Below are 14,044 nucleotides of genomic sequence, written 5' to 3'. Positions count from 1 at the left end.
CGGCAAGGTTTACATAAGGTCTGGTACACAGCATGGCATACATAATAGACCCTATGGCTGAGGCATAGGGGATGACACTCATCTCTTCTATATCTTCTGCCGTGGTCAGACATTGAGCTGAGCTCAATTTCACACCTTGCAACATAGGCAAGAACCCCTTCTTAGACTGATCCATATTGAACTTCTTCAATATCTTATCAAGGTATGTGCTTTGTGAAAGACCTATGAGGCGTCTTGATCTATCTCTATAGATCTTGATACCTAATATATAAGCAGCTTCCCCAAGGTCCTTCATTGAAAAACTCTTATTCAAGTAGGCCTTAATGCTGTCCAAAAGTTCTATATAATTTCCCATCAAAAGTATGTCATCTACATATAATATGAGAAATCCTACAGAGCTCCCACTCACTTTCTTGTAAACGCAGGGTTCTCCATAAGTCTGCATAAACCCAAACGCTTTGATCATCTCATCAAAGCGAATGTTCCAACTCCGAGATGCTTGCACCATCCCATAAATCGAGCGTTGGAGCTTGCACACCTTCTCAGCATTCTTAGGATCGACAAAACCTTCCGGCTGCATCATATACAATTCTTCCTTAAGGAAACCATTAAGGAATGCCGTTTTGACGTCCATTTGCCATATCTCATAATCATAGAATGCGGCAATTGCTAACATGATTCGTACGGACTTCAGCTTCGCTACGGGTGAGAAAGTCTCATCGTAGTCAACCCCTTGAACTTGTCGATAACCCTTAGCGACAAGCCGAGCTTTATAGATGGTCACATTACCATCCGCGTCTGTCTTCTTCTTGAAGATCCATTTATTTTCTATGGCTCGTCGATCAACGGGCAAGTCAGTCAAAGTCCATACTTCATTTTCATACATGGATCCTATCTCAGATTTCAAGGCTTCCAGCCATTTGTCGGAATCTGGGCCCGCCATCGCTTCTTCATAGTTCGAAGGTTCACCGTTGTCTAACAACATGATTTCCAAGACAGGGTTACCGTACCACTCTGGTGCGGAACGTGTCCTTGTGGACCTACGAAGTTCAGTAGGAGCTTGATCCGAAGTATCTTGATCATCATCATTAACTTCCTCTCTAATCGGTGCAGGCACCACAGGAACATTTTCCTGAGCTGCGCTACTCTCTGCTTCAAGAGGCAGTACTTCATCAAGCTCTACTTTCCTCCCACTTACTTCTTTCGAGAGAAACTCCTTCTCTAGAAAGGATCCATTCTTGGCAACGAAGATCTTGCCTTCGGATCTGAGGTAGAAGGTATACCCAATGGTTTCCTTAGGGTATCCTATGAAGACGCATTTTTCCGACTTGGGTTCGAGCTTTTCAGGTTGAAGTTTCTTGACATAAGCATCGCATCCCCAAACTTTTAGAAACGACAGCTTAGGTTTCTTCCCAAAACCATAATTCATATGGTGTCGTCTCAACGGATTTCGACGGAGCCCTATTTAAAGTGAATGCGGCAGTCTCTAAAGCATAGCCCGAAAATGATAGCGGTAAATCGGTAAGAGACATCATAGATTGCACCATATCTAATAGTGTGCGATTACGACGTTCAGACACACCATTACGCTGAGGTGTTCCAGGCGGCGTGAGTTGTGAAACTACTCCATATTTTCTTAAATGTGTGCCAAATTCGTGACTCAAGTATTCTCCCCCACGATCTGATCGCAAGAACTTGATTTTCCTGTCACATTGATTCTCAACCTCACTCTGAAATTCCTTGAACTTTTCAAAGGTCTCAGACTTGTGTTTCATCAAATAGACATACCCATATCTACTCAAGTCATCAGTGAGGGTGAGAACGTAACGATAGCCACCGCGAGCCTCAACACTCATTGGACCGCACACATCAGTATGTATGATTTCCAATAAGTTGGTTGCTCGCTCCATTGTTCCTGAGAACGGAGTCTTGGTCATTTTACCCATGAGGCATGGTTCGCACGTGTCAAATGATTCGTAATCAAGAGACTCTAAAAGTCCATCTGCATGGAGCTTCTTCATGCGTTTGACACCTATGTGACCAAGGCGGCAGTACCACAAGTATGTGGGACTATCATTATCAACTTTACATCTTTTGGTATTCACACTATGAATATGTGTAACATTACGCTCGAGATTCATTAAGAATAAACCATTCACCATTGGAGCATGACCATAAAACATATCTCTCATATAAATAGAACAACCATTATTCTCGGATTTAAATGAGTAGCCATATCGAATTAAACGAGATCCTGATACAATGTTCATGCTCAAAGTTGGCACTAAATAACAATTATTGAGGTTTAAAACTAATCCCGTAGGTAAATGTAGAGGAAGCGTGCCGACGGCGATCACATCGACCTTGGAACCATTCCCGACGCGCATCGTCACCTCGTCCTTCGCCAGTCTCCGCTTATTCCGCAGCTCCTGCTTTGAGTTACAAATGTGAGCAACCGCACCGGTATCAAATACCCAGGAGCTACTACGAGTACTGGTAAGGTACACATCAATTACATGTATATCACATATACCTTTCGTGATGCCGGCCTTCTTGTCCGCTAAGTATTTGGGGCAGTTCCGCCTCCAGTGACCACTTCCCTTACAATAAAAACACTCAGTCTCGGGCTTGGGTCCATTCTTTGGCTTCTTCCCGGCAGCTTGCTTACCGGGCGCGGCAACTCCCTTGCCGTCCTTCTTGAAGTTCTTCTTACCCTTGCCTTTCTTGAACTTAGTGGTTTTATTCACCATCAACACTTGATGTTCCTTTTTGACTTCTACCTCTGCTGACTTCAGCATTGAATATACCTCAGGAATGGTCTTTTCCATCCCCTGCATATTGAAGTTCATCACAAAGCTCTTGTAGCTCGGTGGAAGCGACTGAAGGATTCTGTCAATGACCGCGTCATCCGGGAGATTAACTCCCAGCTAAGTCAAGCGGTCATGCAACCCAGACATTCTGAGTATGTGCTCACTAACAGAACTATTTTCCTCCATCTTACAGCTGAAGAACTTGTCGGAGACTTCATATCTCTCGACTCGGGCATGAGCTTGGAAAACCATTTTCAGCTCTTCGAACATCTCATATGCTCCGTGTCGCTCAAAACGCTTTTGGAGCCCCGGTTCTAAGCTGTAAAGCATGCCGCACTGAACGAGGGAGTAATCATCAACACGTGTCTGCCAAGCGTTCATAACATCTTGTTCTGCAGGGAAAGCAAGTGCTTCACCTAGCGGTGCTCGTAGGACATAATCTTTCTTGGCAGCTATGAGAATGATCCTCAGGTTCCGGACCCAGTCCGTATAGTTGATGCCATCATCTTTCAGCTTGGTTTTCTCTAGGAACGCGTTGAAGTTGAGGACAACGTTGGCCATTTGATCTACAAGACATATTGTAAATATTTTAGACTAAGTTCATGATAATTAAGTTCATGTAATCAAATTATTTAATGAACTCCCACTCAGATAGACATCCCTCCAGTCATCTAAGTATAACATGATCCGAGTTAACTAGGCCGTGTCCAATCATCATGTGAGACGGACTAGTCAACATCGGTGAACATCTTCATGTTGATCGTATCTTCTATACGACTCATGCTCGACCTTTCGGTCTTCTGTGTTCCGAGGCCATGTCTGTACATGCTAGGCTCGTCAAGTCAACCTAAGTGTTTGCATGTGTAAATCTGTCTTACACCCGTTGTATGTGAACGTTGGAATCTATCACACCCGATCATCACGTGGTGCTTCGAAACAACAAACTGTCGCAACGGCGCACAGTTAGGGGGAACACTTTCTTGAAATTATTATGAGGGATCATGTTATTTACTACCGTCGTTCTAAGTAAACAAGATGCAAAAACATGATAAACATCACATGCAATCAAATAATAGTGACATGATATCGCCAATATCATATAGCTCCTTTGATCTCCATCTTGGGCTCCATGATCATCTTGTCACCGGCATGACACCATGATCTCCATCATCGTGTCTCCATGAAGTTGCTCGCCAACTATTACTTCTACTACTATGGCGAACACATTTTAGCAATAAAGTAAAGTAATTTACATGGCATTTCTCAATGACACGCAGGTCATACAAAAATAAAGACAACTCATATGGCTCCTGCCGGTTGTCATACTCATCGACATGCAAGTCGTGATTCCTATTACAAGAACATGATCTCATACATCACATATATATCATTCATCATTCATCACAACTTTGGCCATATCACATCACATGACACTTGCTGCAAAAAACAAGTTAGACGTCCTCTAATTGTTGTTGCAAGTTTTACGTGGCTGCAATAGGGTTCTAGCAAGAACGTTTTCTTACCTACGCCAAAACCACAACGTGAATTGCCAATTTCTATTTACCCTTCATAAGGACCCTGTTCATCGAATCTGATCCAACTAAAGTGGGAGAGATAGACACCCGCCGGCCACCTTATGCAACTAGTGCATGTCAGTCGGTGGAACCGGTCTCACGTAAGCGTACGTGTAAGGTTGGTTCGGGCTGCTTCATCCCACGATGTCGCCAAATCAAGATAAGACTAGTAACGGCAAGCAAACTGACAATATCGACGCCCACAACTACTTTGTGTTCTACTCGTGCATAGTAACTACGCATAGACCTAGCTCATGATGCCACTGTTGGGGAACGTTGCAGAAAACAAAAAAAATTCCTACGTTTCACCAAGATCAATCTATGGAGTCAACTAGCAACGAGAGGAGAGTGCATCTACATACCCTTGTAGATCGCGAGCGGAAGCGTTCAAGAGAACAAGGATGATGGAGTCGTACTCGCCGTGATCCAAATCACCGATGACCAAGTGTCGAACGGACGGCACCTCCGCGTTCAACACACGTACGGAGCGGATGACGTCTCCTCCTTCTTGATCCAGCAAGGGGGAAGGATAGGTTGATGAAGATCCAGCAGCACGACGGCGTGGTGGTGGATGCAGCAGTGAACGCAGCAGGGCTTCGCCGAGCTTCTACGAGAGGGAGAGGTGTAGCAGGGGAGAGGGAGGTGCCAAGACTTGAGGTGTTGCTGCCCTCCCTCCCCCCTTTATATAGCCCCCCTAGGGGGTGCACCGGCCCTAGGAGATGGGATCTCCTAGGGGGCGGCGGCCAAGGGGTGGAGTACCCCCCAAGGCAAGTGGAGGCGCCCCCTCCCCTAGGGTTCCCAACCCTAGGCGCATGGGGGGGCCCAAGGGGGGGCACACCAGCCCACCAGGGGCTGGTTCCCCTCCCCACTTCAGCCCATGGGGCCCTCCGGGATGGGTGGCCCCACCTGGTGGACCCCCGGGACCCTCCCGGTGGTCCCAGTACAATACCGGTGACCCCCGAAACTCTCCCGATGGCCGAAACTGCACTTCCTATATATAATTCTTCACCTCCGGACCATTCCAGAACTCCTCGTGACGTCCGGGATCTCATCCGGGACTCTGAACAACTTTCGGGTTACTACATACTCATATCTCTACAACCCTAGCGTCACCGAACCTTAAGTGTGTAGACCCTACGGGTTCGGGAGACATGTAGACATGACCGAGACGGCTCTCCGGCCAATAACCAACAGCGGGATCTGGATACCCATGTTGGCTCCCACATGCTCCTCGATGATCTCATCGGATGAACCACGATGTCGAGGATTCAAGCAACCCCGTATACAATTCCCTTTGTCAATCGGTATGTTACTTGCCCGAGACTCGATCGTCGGTATCCCAATACCTTGTTCAGTCTCGTTACCGGCAAGTCACTTTACTCGTACCGTAATGCATGATGCCGTGATCAACCACTTGATCACTTTGAGCTCATTATGATGATGAATTACCGAGTGGGCCCAGAGATACCTCTCCGTCATACGGAGTGACAAATCCCAGTCTCGATTCGTGCCAACCCAACAGACACTTTCGGAGACACCTGTAATGTACCTTTATAGTCACCCAGTTACGTTGTGACGTTTGGTACACCCAAAGTACTCCTACGGTATCCGGGAGTTGCACAATCTCATGGTTTAAGGAAATGATACTTGACATTCAGAAAAGCTACAGCAAACGAACTACACGATCTTTGAGCTAAGCTTAGGATTGGGTCTTGTCCATTACATCATTCTCCTAATGATGTGATCCCGTTATCAATGACATCCCCATGTCCATAGTCAGGAAACCATGACTATCTGTTGATCAACGAGCTAGTCAACTAGAGGCTCACTAGGGACACATTGTGGTCTATGTATTCACACATGTATTATGATTTTCGGATAATACAATTATAGCATGAATAATAGACAATTATCATGAACAAGGAAATATAATAATCATTTTATCATTGCCTCTAGGGCATATTTCCAACAATGTGATGCTGTAAGAATTCTGCAAATGAATGCAGACTATGAGAACCAAGGGATTCTCCCATGGACATGTACTTGTGACAACATTAAGGTGCGATGGAAAGGGAAGAGGTCATATGCATTCTCAGAAGATTTTGAAGATAAATCAGTTTAGAAGACATTGACCTTATCATGCGAAGATATTCACTCATAGATAAGGAGTTGGTTCCAGATTTGTACGAATCCACGGATCAGTACAAGTGAGGAATCTAACTACTTTGTGAAGCATAAGTGAATATACTAGGCATGTTATGAGATGCAGTATGAAAGAGATCCAACTTGTGTGAATAGAAACTGCTTGTGGTAGAAAGTGATAAAGCTATAGGATCAAAGGGGCTGTAAAAGGAAGTTTTATTTACCACATAAAGAACTGCTAAACGGAGTGGAAGAGGAGGCCGAGCAGTTCAATTGTCCGTGCCCTAACTTGGCAACGGAGGACACCTACGGCGACGGCGGAGAAGACGATGTCCGCGGTCGGCGTGAAGACGGCGTCGGAGAGGTTGCGGCAGCGAAGCGCTTCGTAGCCGGCGTCGTCGAGGGCTAGCGGTGGCGCTAGGGTTCGTGCGAGAGTGGAAGAAGGGATAATGACTGCTGTGAGGTGTGTATTTATAGGTACAGGGGCGGCACTGCGTTATTACACAGGTGCCCCTGGCGATTCACATCTGAGGAACACGTGGCCATCATGCAGCATATCGGGGGTTGTTCCATGTCCCACGCATGCCTGGATTGTCGGGTGGTCGTTCCCACTTCTCCCGGTTTCAGGTGGAGGAATGAGCATTGAAAACGGACTTAATGTTTGTCTCTGTATCTTCTGCTGACAAGGACGCAGAGAAGACATTCGACAGTTTCAATAGAATGCATATGATTTGGAGAGATAGAGTTTGAGATAGAAAGCATAGAGAGGTTAGGGTCCGATCACATTCACTTAGTTCAAAAGATTCAACAAGAAGACATAGCTATAAGTGAATGCTGTAGAGGACAGAACACTAGTATATATATATATATATAATCAACATAGTGAAGATAATCATGAAGACATGTTGAAATTGAAGTCAAACCAAATGTGAGGACATAGCAAATGTAACGCCATGAGTGAAACACTTCAAACAGAACATTTTGGTGGTGGCGTTACCCACCGTATAGGAAGTATTAGACCCAGACACGGCACACAATTATCGTGGCATTCCGAAGTCAAATTCCATATTAATGTATTCACACTTAGAATGTATGTCTTCATTGATTGAAGATATACTTTACTTCGTGTGTTGCACATCTAAGTCATCAATATGCATAAGTGTTAGGACGTGTGCCTGATCACAGGACATTTGAGGATTCCAAGATATTTAGCTCACACCATAACTTGCAAAATCTCTTCTCATCCAAGGGCTTGGTGAAGATATCTGCCAATTGCTCTTCAGTGTTGACGTGTATGATATCAATATCTTCCTTCACAACATGATCTCTGAGAAAGTGATGACGAATTTCAATGTGCATTGTCTTCGAGTGCTGAACTGGGTTGTTGGCAATCTTGATGGCGCTTTCGTTGTCGCAGTAGAGTGGCACTTGCTTTAGATGAATGCCATAGTCATTGAGTGTTTGCTTCATCCACAGAAGCTGAGCACAGCAAGATCCAATAGCAATGTATTCAGATTCAGTAGTGGAGAGAGATACACAGTTCTGCTTCTTCGAAGACCAACATACAAGTGATCGTCCCAGAAAGTGACATGTGCCTGATGTAGACTTGCGATCCACTTTGTCACCAACATAATCAGCATCCGAGAATCCAACCAGATCAAACTCTGAGCCCTTTGGATACCATAATCCTAGAGTTGGGGTGTGAGCCAAATATCGAAGAATTCGCTTCACAGCTAAGTGATGCGACTCATTTGGTGCCGCTTGAAATCGAGCGCACATGCAAACACTAAGCATAATATCTGGCCTAGATGCACATAGATAAAGCAAAGAACCAATCATGGAGCGGTATACCTTTTGGTCGAACTCTTTACCATTGTCGTCAGGACCCAGATGATGCTTGGCTGGCATTGGCGTCGTGAAGCCTTTGCAATCTTGCATACCGAACTTCTTCAGGCAATCTTTGAGATACTTCTCTTGAGATATGAAGATGTTGTTGCGTTGTTGTCGTATTTGAAGACCGAGGAAGAACTTCAGCTCTCCCATCATGGACATCTGATATTGCTCTTGCATCATATATCCAAACTCTTCACTGTACTTCTGATTGGTGCAGCCGAAGATAATGTCATCCACATATATTTGGCACACAAACAGTTCACCATCATATGTCTTCGTGAAGAGAGTGGGGTCGAGGGAACCAGGTATGAAGCCTTTGCTCTTCAGGAAGTGTTTGAGTGTGTCATACCAGGCCCGAGGGGCTTGTTTGAGGCCATATAGTGCCTTGTTGAGCTTGTATACCATGTCAGGATGTTTTGGATCTTCAAAGCCAGGCGGTTGTGCAACATATATTTCTTCTTCAATCTTGCCATTGAGAAAGGCGCTCTTCACAGCCATTTGATATAGAAGTATATTATGATGATTTGCATAGGCCAGCAGTATGCGTATGGCTTCAAGTCTAGCCACAGGAGCAAATGTTTCATCGAAGTCAATGCCTTCCACTTGAGTATATCCTTGAGCAACGAGACGAGCTTTGTTTCTGACAACTTGACCATGCGCATCTTGCTTGTTGCGGTATATCCATTTGGTGCCTATTATGTTGTGCTTCCGAGGATCAGGACGCTTAACCAGTTCCCATACATTATTCAGCTCAAACTGTTGAAGCTCTTCTTGCATAGCTTGAATCCATTCAGGTTCCATGAAGGCTTCTTCAACTTTCTTGGGTTCTGTTATTGAGACGAATGCGAAGTGCCCACAGAAATTTGCTAGCTGAGTTGCCCTTGATTGAGTGAGCGGACCGGGTGCATTGATGCTGTCAATTATTCTCTCAATCTGCACTTCATTGACAACACGAGGATGTACAGGGCGAAGGTTTTGCTCTTGCTGATCATTGTCATTGTTAGTGGGATTGTCTTCAGGCTGAGCATTTTCTTCAGGTTGATCAGGTGCGGAGATGATAAGTTCCTCTTCAGGTTGAGCTTCAGAGGGTATGATTTCTCCAGTTCCCATAAGCTTGATTGATTCGCTAGATGGAACTTCATCTAGCACATTTGGGAGGTGCTCTCTTTGTGAACCGTTAGTCTCATCAAACCGCACATCCACTGTTTCAACCACTTTGTAATGAAAGAGATTGAAGACTCTGTAGGAGTGCGAATCCTTTCCATATCCAAGCATAAAACCCTCATGTGCCTTTGGTGCAAATTTTGAAGTGTAATGTGGATCCTTGATCCATCACTTGGCACCAAATACTCTGAAGTAACTGACATTTGGCTTCTTGCCAGTAAGGAGCTCATAAGATGTCTTGTTCGGAAGCTTGTGAAGATAAACACGATTGATTGTATGGCATGCAGTATCAATGGCTTCAGGCCAGAATTTTCTTGGAGTCTTGTATTCATCAAGCATCGTTCGGGCCATCTCAATGAGTGTTCTGTTCTTGCGTTCAACGACGCCATTCTGCTGTGGCGTGTACGGGGCTGAGAATTCATGTGTGATGCCCAAGATATCAAGATATGTATCAAGGCCGGTGTTCTTGAATTCAGTGCCATTGTCACTTCTGATGTGCTTTATCTTGGCGCCATAGTTGTTCATTGCTCGATTGGCGAAGTGTCTGAGGACATCCTGCACTTCAGTCTTGTAGAGGATTATGTGCACCCAAGTATATCGAGAATAATCATCAACAATGACAAAGCCATAGAGACAAGCAGTAGTAGTAAGAGTTGAGTAATGAGTGGGACCGAAAAGGTCCATGTGGAGCAGTTCGAAGGGTCGAGTAGTTGTCATGATTGTCTTTGAGGGATGTTTGGCCCTTGTCATCTTTCCTGCTTCACAGGCACCGCATAAGTGATCTTTCTTGAACTTGACGCCCTCGATGCCTATGACATGCTTCTTCTTTGCAAGGGTGTGGAGGTTCCTCATGCCAGCATGCCCTAGCCTCCGATGCCAGAGCCAGCATTCTGAAGCTTTTGCTAGAAGACATACGGCAAGCTGTGGTCCTGCCGAGAAATCTACCATGTACAAATCATCTTTCCGATACCCTTCAAATACTAGAGACTTGTCAGATTCCATTAGTACAAGGCAGTGATATTTTCCAAATATTACAATCATGTTCAAACCGCAAAGCATTGAGACAGACATTAAGTTGAAGCCAAGGGATTCAACAAACATGACTTTATCCATGTGTTGATCCATTGAGATTGCAACTCTACCTAGGCCCAATACCTTACTTTTACAAGTGTCAGCAAATGTGATGTGACTCTTGTCGGATGGACGTAAGTTTGAGTCCATAAGAAGGCTTCTTTTGCCAGTCATGTGATTGGTACACCCACTATCAATAATCCATTCTGAAGACGCTGGTGTCATACCCTACAGTGCAGTTAGGGGGATAGGCTTCACGAAGAGAATTGTGAAGCAAAAACATTTGACGAACCAGTGGGTTATGAAATCTTAGATCCAGATTAGGACTAATGGGGAGAGTAGCAAGCGATTCAGGAACGAAGTACATAGTAAGACCATTCGGGCATTTGATCTTGCGCCCTACAAGATGTTTAAGGTCCCCAGCAATAGCGTCAGACGATTTTGGTTTTCTGCTGGAGACCTTTCCCTGCAAAAGAGAGTTAAGCTTTCTTAGCCACCCACATCTTCAAGGGTGGCTTAGAAGCAATAAGTCTAAGTGCAGCGTCTGAGAACTTTGGCTTTGGAGCCCTAGCAAAAATTCTTGCAGGCGGACAATAGTACTCATAAGAATAAGCAAAATAGTTCTTGGTCTTATGAACATGGCGGTTTGATAAACCGCGCTCATATTCATAGGCCTGAGTATGGTTTCCCTGCAAAACATTTGCGTTAGTGCGACTCAGGTGAGTCCTCTGTCTGTATGAAGCCTTTGGACCGTATGAAGCATGTGGTCTGAGGTTTGTCTTCTTCACGTGTGGTGTCATGATGACATTCACAGGAAGATTCTCCAGACACTTATTCGGAACCCAGATCTTCTTCATAGGCGGTCCATTCCTGCAGTTAGTACCAATGTACCTGGCAAACACTTCACCATTCTGATTCTTAAACAGTTTATAGTTTGCATCGAAGGATTCATCAATGACAATGGGGTTTGCACAAGTGAAGCCAGATAGATTGGATAGATCTGCTGAAGATTCCTTTGCAGCAACCCATGTGGTTTTGGGGTACTTCTCAGGTTTCCAATAAGAGCCATCAGCATTCATTTTCCTTATGAACCCAACACCCTCTTTCCTCGGGTTTCGGTTCAAGATCTGCTTTTTGAGGACATCACATAGTGTCTGATGCCCTTTAAGACTTTTGTACATCCCTGTTTTAAGCAATGTCTTCAACCTAGCATTCTCATCAGCAATAGCAGTGGAATCCTTAGCAGAGGGGTTAGTTCCCACATCAACAGTTGAAGATATTGCAACAGTAGCAGCAGTAGAACATTCAGCAACAGTAGGCATTATCATGCTCAATGCATTTAAGACATGGTGGTTCAAATCCTTCCTGAGCGGAGCTGATCTGTTCGGCGTGAAGTGACTCGTTTTCCTTTTGAAGATCTTCATGAGCCGCTCTCAATTTCTCAAGATCTTGCTTCCTTTGAAGATAATCATAGGAAAGCTTTTCATGAGTTGTTGAGAGCGTTTCATGACGACTTTCAAGTTCCTCATACTTAACGTGAAGATTTTTTATGTCTTCAATTAAGGACTCAGATCGAGTCATTTCAGCACCTAACAGATCATCGCTTCTGTCTAACAGTTTTTGAATATGTTCCATAGCTTTCTGTTGTTCAGTTGCAATTTTAGCAAGTGTTTTGTAGCTGGGTTTTGAACCACAATCAGAGTCATCATCACTAGATGTTTGATAGTGAGTAGTGCGTGTGTTTACCTTGGCACCGCGTGCCATGAAGCAGTAGGTAGGAGCAGAGTACTCCTTGTCATTTGCATCGGTGTCGGTGATGAAGTCATTGTCTTCAGTGTTGAAGATGGACTTGGCAACGTATGCTGTAGCCAGACTTGCGACACCAGAATCGGACTCCTCCTCAGACTCCACCTCCGCCTCCTCAGAAGCGGACTCCTCCTCTGAATCCATTTCCTTGCCAACAAATGCACGTGCCTTGCCAGATGAGCTCTTCTTGTGTGATGAAGATTTTGAGGAAGACTTGGAAGAAGACTTTGAGTATTTCTTCTTCTTCTTGTCGTCAGAGTCATATTCCTTGCTCTTCTTCTTCTTTTTGTTCTCATTGTCCCACTGCGGACACTCAGAGATGAAGTGGCCAGGTTTCTTGCACTTGTGACATGCTTTCTTCTTGTAGTCATGAGCAGAAGCTTCATCATTCCTTGAGCTTGATCGGGAAGACTTTCTGAAACCTTTCTTCTTGGTGAATTTTTGGAACTTCTTCACAAGCATAGCAAGTTCCCTTCCAATGTCTTCAGGATCATCCGACCTGTTGTTAGATTCTTCTTCAGATGAGGAGACAGCTTTTGCCTTCAAGGCACGAGTTCGCCCATAGTTTGGACCGTAGATATCTCTTTTCTTAGAAAGCTGAAACTCATGTGTGTTGAGCCTCTCAAGTATGTCAGACGGATCGAGTGTCTTGAAATCAGGACGTTCTTGAATCATCAGGGCTAGGGTGTCAAACGAACTGTCAAGTGATCTCAGTAGTGTCTTGACGACTTCATGCTTGGTGATATCAGTAGCGCCAAGGGCTTGAAGCTCATTCGTGATGTCAGTGAGTCGATCAAACGTGAGCTGGACATTCTCATTGTCATTTCTCTTGAAGTGGTTGAAGAGGTTGCGAAGGACACTGATTCTCTGATCTCTCTGGGTTGAGACGCCTTCGTTGACCTTGGAGAGCCAGTCCCAGACTAGCTTAGATGTTTCCAAAGCACTCACGCGGCCATACTGTTCTTTGGTCAGATGACCACAGATGATATTCTTGGCAGTAGAGTCCAGTTGAACGAACCTCTTGACGTCAGCAGCAGTGACACCTTCTCCAGCTTTGGGAACGCCGTTCTTGATGACATACCATAGGTCGACGTCAATGGCTTCAAGATGCATGCGCATCTTATTTTTCCAGTAGGGATATTCAGTTCCATCGAAGACGGGGCACGCAGCAGAGACTTTGATTATCCTTGCAGTCGACATAGCTAAAACTCCAGATGGTTAAACCGAACGGCGTTCTGATACCAATTGGTATCAGAGCAAGGTACTCCCTTGTTCTGTGTGGTTAAACCGAATCACACAGAACAAGGGAGTACCTTGCTCTGATACCAATTGAAAGTGCGTTATATCGACTAGAGGGGGGTGAATAGGCGATTTTTATGAAAGTCTTCAAAACGTGGAAGTTATGAATACAAACGATAGAAATAAACCTATTACCATGCAGCGAAAGGTAGACTACACTAGGCAAACCATAGTCAAGTATTCAATGGAGTGAAAGCACAATGACTAATAGCAGCAATGTAGTAAGGATCAGGTAGGAAGATATTATGAAGCCACACAGAACACGCAGTCACTCAGTGAAGATAA

This window comes from Triticum aestivum, chromosome 4A (assembly GCF_018294505.1).
Source record: "Triticum aestivum cultivar Chinese Spring chromosome 4A, IWGSC CS RefSeq v2.1, whole genome shotgun sequence".
Taxonomy (NCBI): Eukaryota; Viridiplantae; Streptophyta; class Magnoliopsida; order Poales; family Poaceae; genus Triticum; species Triticum aestivum.
This window is presented reverse-complemented; position numbering follows the sequence as displayed.